Here is a 13125-nt window from a genome sequence, read left to right as displayed (position 1 = left end):
GCACTGAGGAGTCACAAAGGTAGAGGTGTGTTTGGATGCGTGCATGTGAACACTGAGGCATTTCTAATGCCACTCTGAATTTTCCTCTCCTGCTTGAGAGACTAGCCCTTGGTCCAAAACCCAGGCCGGGAAAGTCAGTGGGAAACTTTCCCTGAGAGGAAAGGAAGGAGATGCCCTTTAAGACAGTGAAACACGAGCAGCATCCCCAAAGACAGAGTCCTAAAGTAATAGCAGGAGCCTATGTGATGATGATGATGATGACGATGATGATGATGTTGATAGCTAACATTTACAGACTGTCACGTTTAGAACTCTTTTATTTATGCTAATCCATTGAACACTTACAACAGTCTTATGAATTAGAAAATACTTTTAATCTCACTTTACAGATGAGTAATCTGAAGCACAGGACAGTAAGTAGCTATGCCAAGCTCAAGTGATGGTGGGAACTTTGGAAACTGGATGCAGAATTTACACTCTTATCTTCTAAGTTGGATGCTTCTCAGAGTCACGAATTGGATAAACACAGGGACAAGTGTAGAGTAGCTATTGGCTCATAAACAGGGCATGATCAGGGTGATCACTGCAAAAATGCCTGTGGGTAATGTGGGGGTAAAGTTGGGGCTGCAGCATGTAAAAGACCAAGTGGGTTCTAACAGTATCAAACCCCAGCAGGAAGCTAGACCAAAATGTGCATGTGGCACTGAGGAGCTGGTCTAGAGTATGTGTGTCCTAGGATGAATCCATTTATCAAGACATGTTGCTAATTTTTTTTTCATTTTTCCCACACCCTAAACTCCTTCTTTCCACAGGGGTTTGTATATGCTTTTGTCTCCTCCTGAAATGCTTTTCCCTGGAGAGGCTATCCCTTCCCTCCAAATTAAGTAGCATAATATTAGCCCAGCACTCCCCTTCGCCTTTGTAGCACTTAATATCATGCAAAAGTATTTAATTTCTATTTACTTGGGGAGTCTTGTCTCTTCCACTAAAATATAAGTTCCCTGAGGGCACGGGTTATGTGTCTTTTATTAACTATTGTATCTCCAAATCCTAGCACAGGTGATGGCACATAGAAACACTGACTAATAATAGTTTTTGTGAATACTTACTATGTAGCGTATTCTGCTCTAGATGTTTACACATATTATGCTTTACATCCCATCCTCCCAATACCTTTATAGGATAGGTATTTTACTATTCTTTTATACAAGTGAGGAAACCGAGTCACAGAGAATTTAAGTCTTATTGATTTAAGTGGTGGGGCTCATATCTGAACACAGGCAGTCGAGTTTCAAAGTCTACTCTATTCACTGCACTTTAACAGTCTCTTCTACAAGCCCCCATTTAGGATTATTGGATGAATGAATGAATAAATAAACAGGTTCACGAAAGGTCAAGATAATGTCTTCTGAGGTCCAGAAACTGACGCAGAAACAAGCCTGGGTGAAAAATATTCTCAAAAATTCTGAGGGCAGTAACTGTCTATAGAGCAAGAAGGCAGATTCTGCCCCTTAGTTAGATGGAATTTGGGTTGACAGAATCTGAGGGAAATCTGAGGGTCAGCAGGGCCGAGGTCTCAAGGGCCACAGCTCAGACAGAACACAAGATGATATCAGTGTAGCTGCTTTTTTACTACTTTGCACTTTCTAGATGTTTTTCAGCCTCAATTCTTAAGGAACTAAGGGAAATCCCACACATGACTGATGCTTGAGTATGAACATTTTCATCAAATTAAGCAGAGCTGTGATCATGTTGATTAATCCATCCATTAATTAAATCAATCACTCAGAAAAACTTGTCTGTATCAGATCCTTTATGAGGCAGACACCAAGGCAACATTAGATGTACAAGAGATTTATTGGTGAAATAAATCTCTTCACAGGAACACCTGAAGGACAAAGGGAAGTGTAAGCAGGAGGAAGTGAGAAGAACCTTCAAACTATGATGTTGGTCTTGCATCTATGAAAGAAAGAAGGAAGGGAGGAAGATGGGGTATAAAGAGCCTCAGACTACATTGAAGTTCTGAGAACGTCTCAACCAGGTCAATAGGGATTTGTGAGCAAAGATTGCTCATTAGAGGAGTCCGGTATTGGGAAAAAATAGCCCTTCTCCCGTAACTCCATTATGTTCCATCATTGGTTGGAAGTCATGGCCTCAGGTGTGCTTTATAGTGAATTCAAAGACAAGGTATGGAAGCTGGAAGCGGTCAATCAGTGCACTTTTTGCAGTAGGTTCTCTTGGAGAGTGCCCTGAGTGGTGCAATTCCATGGCATCTGCACTACTAATCTTTAACGCTTCATTCATTTACCACCTCCACCTTTTTTTTGTTTGTTTGTTTGGTTGTTTTTGTTGTTGTTGTTTTTTAAATTAATTTTTACTGGAGTACAGTTGATTAACAATGTTGTGTTAGTTTCTGCTGTACAGCAAAGTGAATCAGTTATACATATACATATATCCAGTCTTTTAAAGATTCTTTTCCCGTATAGATCGTTTACAGAGTATTGAGCAGAGTTTCCTGTGCTATACAGTAGGTCCTTATTAGTATCTATTTTATATATAGTAGTTTGTATGTGTCAATCCCAATCTCCCAATTTATCCCTCCACCCTGCTTTCCCCTTGGTAACCATAAATTTGTTTTCTACATCTGTGACTCTATTTCTGTTTTGTAAATAAGTTTATTTGTACCATTTTTTTTAGATTCCACATATAAGTGATATCATATGATATTTGTCCTTCTCTGTATGACCACCTCCACTTTGAAGCTCTCCCTAATCACCTCACCTAGAAGTAACTTCTCCCTCCTTTAAGACTGTTGGAACTTTCAACTTATATTCTCCTTTTCCATACATCACTTTAAAATTTCAGTTAATCTTTTATGATAAGGTTCATGGTGGGTTGGGGGACTCTGACCTGCATGCCCATCTTGGCAATTCTCAGGTATCAGTGCTGTCAAAGATATCTGGACATCCATGGCCTTTGCAGAGAAAATGTGATGAGCACTTTGGTAAAGGAAAAATGGAGATGTTTTGGGCGCCACCTTAACAAACCTTGTTCTTGGTAACCTGAGTAGGCAAACAGACTATAGGCTGCTAAGGAAAGGCAAAATGATCAGTCCTTGGACAGTGGTTCAGGATTCGTCATCGACAGCATTTTTAAGTGATTTATGGAATGTCTCCATTTAATGTCATCTAGGGAACTTGTTTTTATTCCTTGGAAGATAGGATATTGCACTGGAAGAACCAGTTTACATTTAAGGTCTAAAAGGAAGCAGTCATTTATCAACTAGACCTGCAAAAGCTGGTGAAAACAACCCACACAGATTAAACTTTTCCTGCTTTGAGTCAGGATTGGTTAAGAACTACAGGTGGATCAATGGAGGCAAAGGTTGAAGAAATTAGGCAGGAGGCTGAAAGATTCCTCAGAGTTGGGAAAAGCATGTGTACTAGCTGGTATTAGCCCATAGGCTTCAAGCTCAGCCTTAGATAGGAAACTTGGTCTTCTATCCATAGTTTCCCTGTTCAGATATTGGACTTCTGAAACTAAATACCTATCTTCTGCTCAGCTCCCTGATGTGTGCTGTGTTTCCAGGTACCAACTCTGCTGGATCACCAGTTCTCTCTCCTCATTAGGAAATTGAGTGTTGCCCACAACCAGTTAAAGCATTAGAACTGCTACCTCAAAAGGACATCACAGGAATCAACAATATTTTCCTCTATATTTTTGAGTGAAATTACCTACCCTGATTTCACCTTCCTGCTCTTCTACTCCACTACATGGATCCCTGTTATCTTGGATCATGACTGTGATTAAGACACTCCTTGGGCACCATGTCCACATCACTGAATTGAAACTTTTCACCACAACCTGATATTAGGGGAAATGGAATTGTAGGGTGAAAGAGACTGACTTTAGGGAGCTATTATTAAATTTATAATTGATCAGCTTCCCTTTTATATGTTTTCATCATGTCCATTTCAAATACTGTACTCATCACAATTTTAATTATTGTTTTAATTATTGGGTGCTTCTCCCCTATAATGGCCTCATGAGGTCTTCCTGCCTTGTTCATTTTTGTGCCCAATTACTCACATCGTTCATGGCACATAATAAAGAAGCAATTGATATTGCTTCAATAAGTAAGTAGATAAATTAATGAATAAATACGAAAGGTTCTGTTAAGTGAGATGGTTATAGTACAAAGTAGGTAACATACCAAGCTACATACTAACAATTCTAGAGGATATAATGAGTCTTGGTAGCTCTGGTTTCTCCTTTGTAAAAAGGTTTGTAAAATAATCTCTCTATGACGTCTATCACCCCAATAGAGGCCAGGATTTACTTAGCCTATTGGACTTACCTGCTTTGTGTCAGAGTGTGAGTGTGATCTTTTTCAAGAGTTTGAAAACAATTTCTAGTCTAAGACTTTTAAATCAGCTCAAAAATTACCTTTGTGGTAGAACATAGGCTTGCCACATTTCTGGCTTTGCCCAGCTTGGTTTCTATTTTGGGTCATACGTTGAACTTGCCTCACACTATTTGTGTGGAAATAACTACTTCCTGCTTTAGAAAGATCTTAGAGTAGATTTAAGCGTTTGCTCAAAATATAGACTTTAACGACTGAGTCTCTATCAGTTGGTCTCCACAAAAAGCTTTCTTTCCTTCCAGCATATTGGCTGTTGCTTTATCTCTTAATGAAAATGAAGATGATGCTACAGCTCCCTGCTGTGCCAGTCAGACAGGTTTGTGTCTAGGTTTTCTCTGTATCATCAGCTTTTTAGTCTTTGTTATGACATTGGAACTATTTCACCTCTCTCACATTTTAAAAATCTTTTAATTTTGAAATGATTTTAGACTAACATAGAAGTTGCAAAAATGATACAGAAAGTTCCTGTGTCCTCTTCATTTATTTTCCCCCAATGACAACGTCTTCTGTAACCATGGTAATATTGGCACCATACTAATAACTAAACTACAGAACATCTACAGAATTTGCTAGTTTTCACATGCACTCATTTGAGTGTGTGTGTGTTTCTGACATTTTAGAACTCGTATAGATTTGTATAACCACCAGAACAATCCAGATACAGAACAACTCCATCACCACATAGGAAATCTCATATGTCTCCCCTTAACAGTTATGTCCTCGATCTAATCTCCGACAATCACTCATGTGTTCCCCATGTCTCTAATTTTGTCACTTTGAGAATGCTAAATAAACAGAATCATACAGTGTGCAACATTTTGAGACTGGCATTTTTCATTCAGTTTACTGTGCTTAAGAGCCATTTAAGCTGTTGTTTAAATCAATAATTTGCTCACTTTTATTGCCTTGTAGTATTCCATTGTATGGATTTATGAGAGTTTGTTTAACCAGTCACCCTCTGAAGGACATTTAGGTCATTTACAGATTTTGGCTGTGACAAATGAAGCTGCTATTTTTAATTTTTATAAATGAAGTTGAACATTTGTGACAAGGTTAACATGCAAAACTTTTCATTACTTTGTGGTTAATACTCTGGAGTGGAATTGCTAGGCCATATAGAAAGCATATTCTTAACTTAATAAAGTACTGACAACCTGTTTTCCAAGACAGCTGTAGCATTTTTCATTCTCACCAGTAGTGTATGAAAGATCAGTTAGCTCCTCATCCTTAACAGAACTTGATATTATCATTTTATCTTTAATTTTAGCAATTTTAAAATCTGTAAGGACCCCATCTGTAAGTAGTCACTTTTTTCAAGAATCGAGATAAAATGCATTTCCTTACTTGGCAGAGCTATAGCACCTCCAGTGTAAAGCATTTAAACATGCATCTAATAGCTATGACAGAGAAAGTTAATGGTTTCATACTAAATGTCATATATGGTTAGCACAGACACTTTGTAAACTATAAAGCCTTGCCTCACTAAAAGGTGTTCTTGTTTTAGCATTCCTTAGAAACATTTAGGGAGAAATTAGAAGGTAACATGATACAATAGTCCTTGAGTGTCAGGGATGGGATATGTTCTTAATCTTGTAGACAATGAGAATTCATCAGGAAAGTAATATAACCAAAGCTAAATAATGCTTTGGAAGATCCCCACTGTGTCATTGTGGAGAATGAAATAAATGAAAAGGATGATGGAGTAAAGCCTAGATAAGCAGAATTAGGAAAACTTTATAAAATTTATACAAATTGTAGAGGGAATGGAAAGGAGGAAAAAAAAAAAACAAGAAGAGCGTATTGTGAAAGGAGAACCTGTAAACAACAGAATAATGAGTTTTAGGATGACTCAAGATAATTAAAATAGAAATAAGAAAGTCAGAATTAAAAGCAGGCTTGGAGCTTAATGTAGGAGGAGGAGCTTCAAGACGGCAGAAGAGTAAGATGCAGAGATCACCTTCCTCCACACAAATACATCAGAAATACATCTACATGTGGAACAACTCCTACAGAACACCCACTGAACACTGGCAGAAGACCTCAGACCTCCCAAAAGGCAAGAAACTCCCCACGTACCTGGGTAGGGCAAAAAAAAAAAGAAAAAACAGAGACAAAACAGTAGAGATGGGACCTGCACCAGTGGGAGGGAGCTGTAAAGGAGGAAAGGTTTCCACACACTAGGAAGCCCCTTCGCGGGCGGAGACCGCGGGTGGCAGAAGGGGGAGCTTCGGAGCCACGGAGGAGAGCGCAGCCACAGGGGTGCGGAGGGCAAAGCGGAGAGATTCCTGCATGGAGGATCGGTGCCGACCAGCACTCACCAGCCCGAGAGGCTTGTCTGCTCACCCGCCGGGGTTGGGAGCTGAGGCTCGGGCTTCCGAGGTCGGATCCCAGGGAGAGGAATGGGGTTGGCTGTAAGAACACAGCCTGAAGGGAGCTAGTGCACCACGGCTAGACGGGAGGGAGTCCTGGAAAAAGTCTAGAGCTGCAGACGAGGCAAGAGACTTTTTCTTCCCTCTTTGTTTCCTGGTGTACGAGGAGAGGGGATTAATAGTGCCGCTTAAAGGAGCTCTAGAGATGGGTATGAGCCGCGGCTATCAGCGCGGACCCGAGAAATGGGCATGAGACGTTATGGCTGCTGCTGCCACCACCAAGAAGCCTGTGTGCAAGTACAGGTCACTATCCACACCTCCCCTCCCGGGAGCCTGTGCAGCCCACCACTGCCAGGGTCCCATGATCCTGGAACAACTTCCCCAGGAGAACGGCGCGCCTCAGGCTGGTGCAACGTCACGCCAGCCTCTGTAGCCACAGGCTCGCCGCACATCCGTACCCCTCCCTCTCCCCGGCCTGAGTGAGCCAGAGCCCGTGAATCAGCTGCTCCTTTAACCCCGTCCTGTCTGAGCGAAGAACAGATGCCCTCAGGCGACCTACACACAGAGGCGGGGCCACATCCAAAGCTGAACCCCGGGAGCTGTGCGAAGAAAGAAGAGAAAGGGAAATTTCTCCCAGCAGCCTCAGGAGCAGCGGATTAAATCTCCACAATGAACTTGATGTACCCTGCATCTGTAGAATACCTGAATAGACAACGAATCGTCCCAAATTGAGGAGGTGGACTTAGGGAGCAAAGATATATATTTTTTTCTCTTTTTCAATTTTTGTGAGTGTGTATGTGTATGCTTCTGTGTGTGACTGTGTCTGTATAACTTTGCTTTTACCATTTGTCCTAGGGTTCTGTCTGTCCGTTTTGTTTTGTTTTTTTTTAATTACTTAAAATTTTTTCTTCTGAATAATAATTTTGTATTTTTTATTGTAATAAGTTTATTTTATTTTATTTTATTTTATCTTCTTCTTTCTTTCTTTCTTTTTTTTCTCCTTTTTATGCTGAACCATGTGGAGGACAGTGTCTTGGTGCTGCAGCCAGGCATCTGGGCTGTGCCACTGACGTGGGAGAGCCAAGTTCAGGACACTGGTCCACAAGAGACATCCCAGCTCAACGTAATATCAAATGGTGAAAATCTCCCAGAGACCTCCATCTCAACACCAAAACCCAGCTCCACTCAACGACCAGCAAGATACAGTGCAGGACACCCTATGCCAAACAATTAGCAAGAAAGGAACACAATCCGATCCATTAGCACACAGGCTGCCTAAAATCATAATAAGGCCACAAACAACCCAAAACACACCACCAGACATGGACCTGCCCACCAGAAAGACAAGATCCAGCCTCATCCACCAGAACACAGGCACTAGTCCCCTCCACCAGGAAGAATACACAACCCACTGTACCAACCTTAGCCACTGGGGACAGACACCAAAAAACAGAAACTACAAACCTGCAGCCTGCAAAAAGCAGACCCCAAACACAGTAAGTTAAACAAAATGAGAACACAGAGAAACACACAGCAGATGAAGGAGCAAGGCAAAAACCCAACAGACCTAACAAATGAAGAGGAAATAGGCAGTCTACCTGAAAAAGAACTCAGAATAATGATAGTAAAGACAATACAAAATCTTGGAAATACAATGACAAAATACAAGAAACGTTTAACAAGGACCTAGAAGAACTAAAGAGCAAACAAACAGTGATGAGCAACACAGTAAATGAAATTAAAAATTCTCCACAAGGGATCAATAGCAGAATAACTGAGGCAGAAGGACGGATAAGTGACCTGGAAGATAAAATAATGGAAATAACTACTGCAGATCAGAATAAAGAAAAAAGAATGAAAAGAATTGAGGACAGTCTCAGAGACTTCTGGGACAATATTAAACGCACCAACATTCAAATTATAGGGGTCTCAGAAGAAGAAGAGAAAAAGAAAGGGACTGAGAAAATATTTGAAGAGATTATAGTTGAAAACTTCCCTAATATGGGTAAGGAAAGAATCACCCAAGTCCAGGAAGTGCAGAGAGTCCCATTCAGGATAAATCCACGGAGAAACACACCAAGACACATATTAATCAAACTATCAAAAATTAAATACAAAGAACAAATATTAAAAGCAGCAAGGGAAAAACAACAAATAACACATAAGGGAATCCCCATAAGGTTAACAGCTGATCGTTCAGCAGAAACTCTGCAGGCCAGAAAGGAGTGGCAGGACATATTTAAAGTGAAGAAGGAGAAAAACCTACAACCAAGATTAATCAACTCAGCAAGGATCTCATTCAGATTTGAGGGAGAAATTAAAAACTTTACAAACAAGAAAAAGCTAAGAGAACTCAGCACCACCAAACCAGCTTCACAACAAATGCTAAAGGAAATTTTCTACTCAGGAAACACAGGAGAAGGAAAACACCTACAATAATAAACCCAAAACAATTAAGAAAATGGTAATAGGAACATACATATCAATAATTACCTTAAATGTAAATGGATTAAATGCTCCAACCAAAAGACATAGACTGGCCAAATGGATACAAAAACAAGACCCGTATATATGCTGTCAACAAGAGACCCATTTCAGACCTAGGGCCACATACAGACTGAAAGTGAGGGGGTAGAAAAAGATATTCCATGCAAATGGAAATCGAAAGAAAGCTGGAGTAGCAATTCTCATATCAGACAAAATAGTTTTAAAACAAAGACTATTACAAGAGACAAAGAAGGACACTACATAATGATCAAGGGATCAATCCAAGAAGAAGATATAACAATTGTAAATATTTATGCACCCAAAATAGGAGCACCTCAATACATAAGGAAAATACTAACAGCCATAAAAGGGGAAATCGACAGTAACACAATCATAGTACGGGACTTTAACACCCCACTTTCACCAATGGACAGATCATCCAAAATGAAAATAAATAAGGAAACAAAAGTTTTAAATGATACGTTAAACAAGATGGACTTAATTGATATTTCTAGGACATTCCATCCAAAAACAACAGAATACACATTTTTCTCAAGTGCTCATGGGACATTCTCCAGGATAGATCATATCTTGGTTCACAAAGCAAGCCTTGGTAAATTTAAGAAAATTGAAATCATATCAAGTATCTTTTCTGACCACAACACTAAGAGACTAGATATCAACTACCAGAAAAAATCCTAAGAAATACAAACACATGGAGGTTAAACAACACACTACTTAATAACCAAAAGATCACTGAAGAAATCAAAGAGGAAATCAAAAAAAAAACCTAGAAACAAATGACAATGAAAACACAACGACCCAAAACCTATGGGATGCAGCAAAAGCAGTTCTAAGAGGGAAGTTTACAGCAATACAATTCTACCTTAAGAAACAAGAAACATTACAAATAAACAACCTAACTTTACACCTAAAGCAATTAGAGAAAGAAGAACAAAAAAAAAAAAACCCAAAGTTGGCAGAAGGAAAGAAATCATAAAGATCAGAACAAAAAGAAATGAAAAAGAAATGAAAGAAACGATAGCAAAGATCAATAAAACTAAAAACTGGATCTTTGAGAAGCTAAAGAAAATTGATAAACCATTAGCCAGACTTATCAAGAAAAATGGGAGAAGACTCAAATCAATAGAATTAGAAATGAAAAAGGAGAAGTAACAACTGACACTGCAGAAATACAAAGGATCATGAGAGATTACTACAAGCAATGATATGCCAATAAAATGGACAACCTGGAAGAAATGGACAAATGCTTAGAAATGCACAACCTTCTGAGACTGAACCAGGAAGAATTAGAAAATATGAACAGACCAATCACAAGCACTGAAATTGAAACTGTGATTAAATATCTTCCAACAAACAGAAGCCCAGGACCAGATGGCTTCACAAGCGAATTCTATCGAACATTTAGAGAAGAACTAACACCTATCTTTCTCAAACTCTTCCAAAACATAGCAGAGGGAGGAACACTCCCAAACTCATTCTACGAGGCCACCATCACTCTGATGCCAAAACCAGACAAAGATGTCACAAAGAAAGAAAACTACAGGCCAATATCACTGATGAACATAGATGCAAAAATCCACAACAAAATACTAGCAAACAGAATCCAACAGCACATTAAAAGGATCATACATTATGAGCAAGTGGAGTTTATCCCAGGAATGCAAGGATTCTTCAATATACACAAATCAAGCAACGTGTTACACCATATTCACAAATTGAAGGAGAAAAACCATATGATCATCTCAATAGATGGTGAGAAAGCTTTTGACAAAATTCACCACCCATTTATGATAAAAACCCTCCAGAAAGTAGGCACAGAGGGAACTTACCTCAACATAATAAAGGCCATATATGACAAACCCACAGCCAATATCATCCTCAGTGGTGAAAAAGTGAAACCATTTCCACTAAGATCAGGAACAAGACAAGGTTGCCCACTCTCACCACTATTATTCAACATAGTTTTGGAAGTTTTAGCCACAGCAATCAGAGAAGAAAAAGAAATAAATGTAATCCAAATTGGAAAAGAAGAAGTAAAGCTGTCACTCTTTGCAGATGACATGATACTATACATAGAGAATCCTAAAGATGCTACCAGAAAATTAGTAGAGCTTATCAATGAATTTGGTAAAGTAGCAGGATACAAAATTAATGCACAGAAATCTCTTGCATTCCTATACACTAATGATGAAAAATGTGAAAGTGAAATTAAAAAACACTCCCATTTACCATTGTAAGAAAAGAATAAAATATCTAGGAATAAACCTACTTAAGGAAACAAAAGACCTGTAGGCAGAAAATCGTAAGACACTGATGAAAGAAATTAAAGATTATACAAATAGATGGAGAGATATACCATGTTCTTGGATTGGAAGAATCAACATTGTGAAAATGACTATACTATCCAAAGCAATGTACATATTCAAAGCAATCTCTGTCAAACTACCACTGGCATTTTTTACAGAACTAGAACAAAAAAATTCACAATTTTTATAGAAACACAAAAGACCCCAAATAGCCAAAGCAATCTTGAGAAAGAAAAACAGAGCTGGAGGAATCAGGTCCCCTGACTTCACACTATACTACAAAGCTACAGTAATCAAGACAGTATGGTACTGGCACAAAAACTGAAATGTAGATCAACGGAACAAGATAGAAAGCCCAGAGATAAACCCACACACATACGGTCACCTTATCTTTGATAAAGGAGGAAAGAATATACAGTGGAGAAAAGACTGCCTCTTCAATAAGTGGTGCTGGGAAAACTGGACAGTTACATGTAAAAGAATGAAATTAGAACACTCCCTAACACCATACAGAAAATTTAACTCAAAATGGATTAAAGACCTAAGTGTAAGGCCAGACACCATCAAACTCTTAGAGGAAAACATAGGCAGAACACTCTATGACATAAATCAAAGCAAGGTCCTTTTTGACCCACCTCCTAGAGAAATGGAAATAAAAACAAAAATAAACAAATGGGACAAAATGAAACTTAACAGCTTTGCCCAGCAAAGGAAACCATAAACAAGAAGAAAAGACAACCCTCAGAATGCGAGAAAATATTTGCAAATGAAGCAACTGACAGAGGATTAATCTCCAAAACATACAAGCAACTCATACAGCTCAATATCAAGAAAACAAAAAACCCAATCTAAAAATGGGCAGAAGACCTATACAGACATTTCTCCAAAGAAGAAATACAGATTGCCAACAAACACATGAAAGAATGTTCAACATCATTAATCATTAGAGAAATGCAAATCAAAACTACAATGAGATATCTAACACCAGTCAGAATGTCCTTCATCAAAAAATCTACAAACGATAAATGCTGGAGAGAGTGTGGAGAAAACGGAACTCTCTTGCACTGTTGCTGGGAATGTAAATTGAAACAGCCACTATGGAGAACAGTATGGAAGTTCCTTAAAAAACTAAAAATAGAACTACCATACGACCCAGCAATCCCACTACTGGGCATATACCCTGAGAAAACCATAATTCAAAAAGAGTCTTGTACCAAAATGTTCATTTCAGCTCTCTTTACAATAGCCAGGACATGGAAGCAACTTAAGTGTCCATCAACAGATGAATATAAAAGAAGATGTGTCACATATATACAATGGAATATTACTCAGCCATAAAATGGAACGAAACTGAGTTATTTGTAGTGAGGTGGATGGACCTAGAGACTGTCACATAGAGTGAAGTAAGTCAGAAAAAGAAAAACAAATACCGTATGCTAGCACATATATATGGAATCTAAAAAAAAAAAAAAGAGAGAGAGAAAAAAATGGTTAGAAGAACCTAGGGGAAAGACGG

At 38.8% G+C, this 13125-nt stretch overlaps 1 protein-coding gene across 2 annotated transcripts in view; it reads right to left on the bottom strand.

Annotated features, from left to right (window-relative positions):
* The window catches only part of LOC309660907 (uncharacterized protein), a 404218-nt gene that overhangs the window by 124539 nt on the left and 266554 nt on the right, over nucleotides 1-13125 (bottom strand). The gene's annotated exons all lie outside the window — the stretch shown is intronic.

The sequence above is a fragment of the Balaenoptera physalus genome, assembly GCF_965194825.1.
Source record: "Balaenoptera physalus genome assembly, chromosome: 5".
In the NCBI taxonomy this organism is placed as follows: Eukaryota; Metazoa; Chordata; class Mammalia; order Artiodactyla; family Balaenopteridae; genus Balaenoptera; species Balaenoptera physalus.
This window is presented reverse-complemented; position numbering and strand designations above follow the sequence as displayed.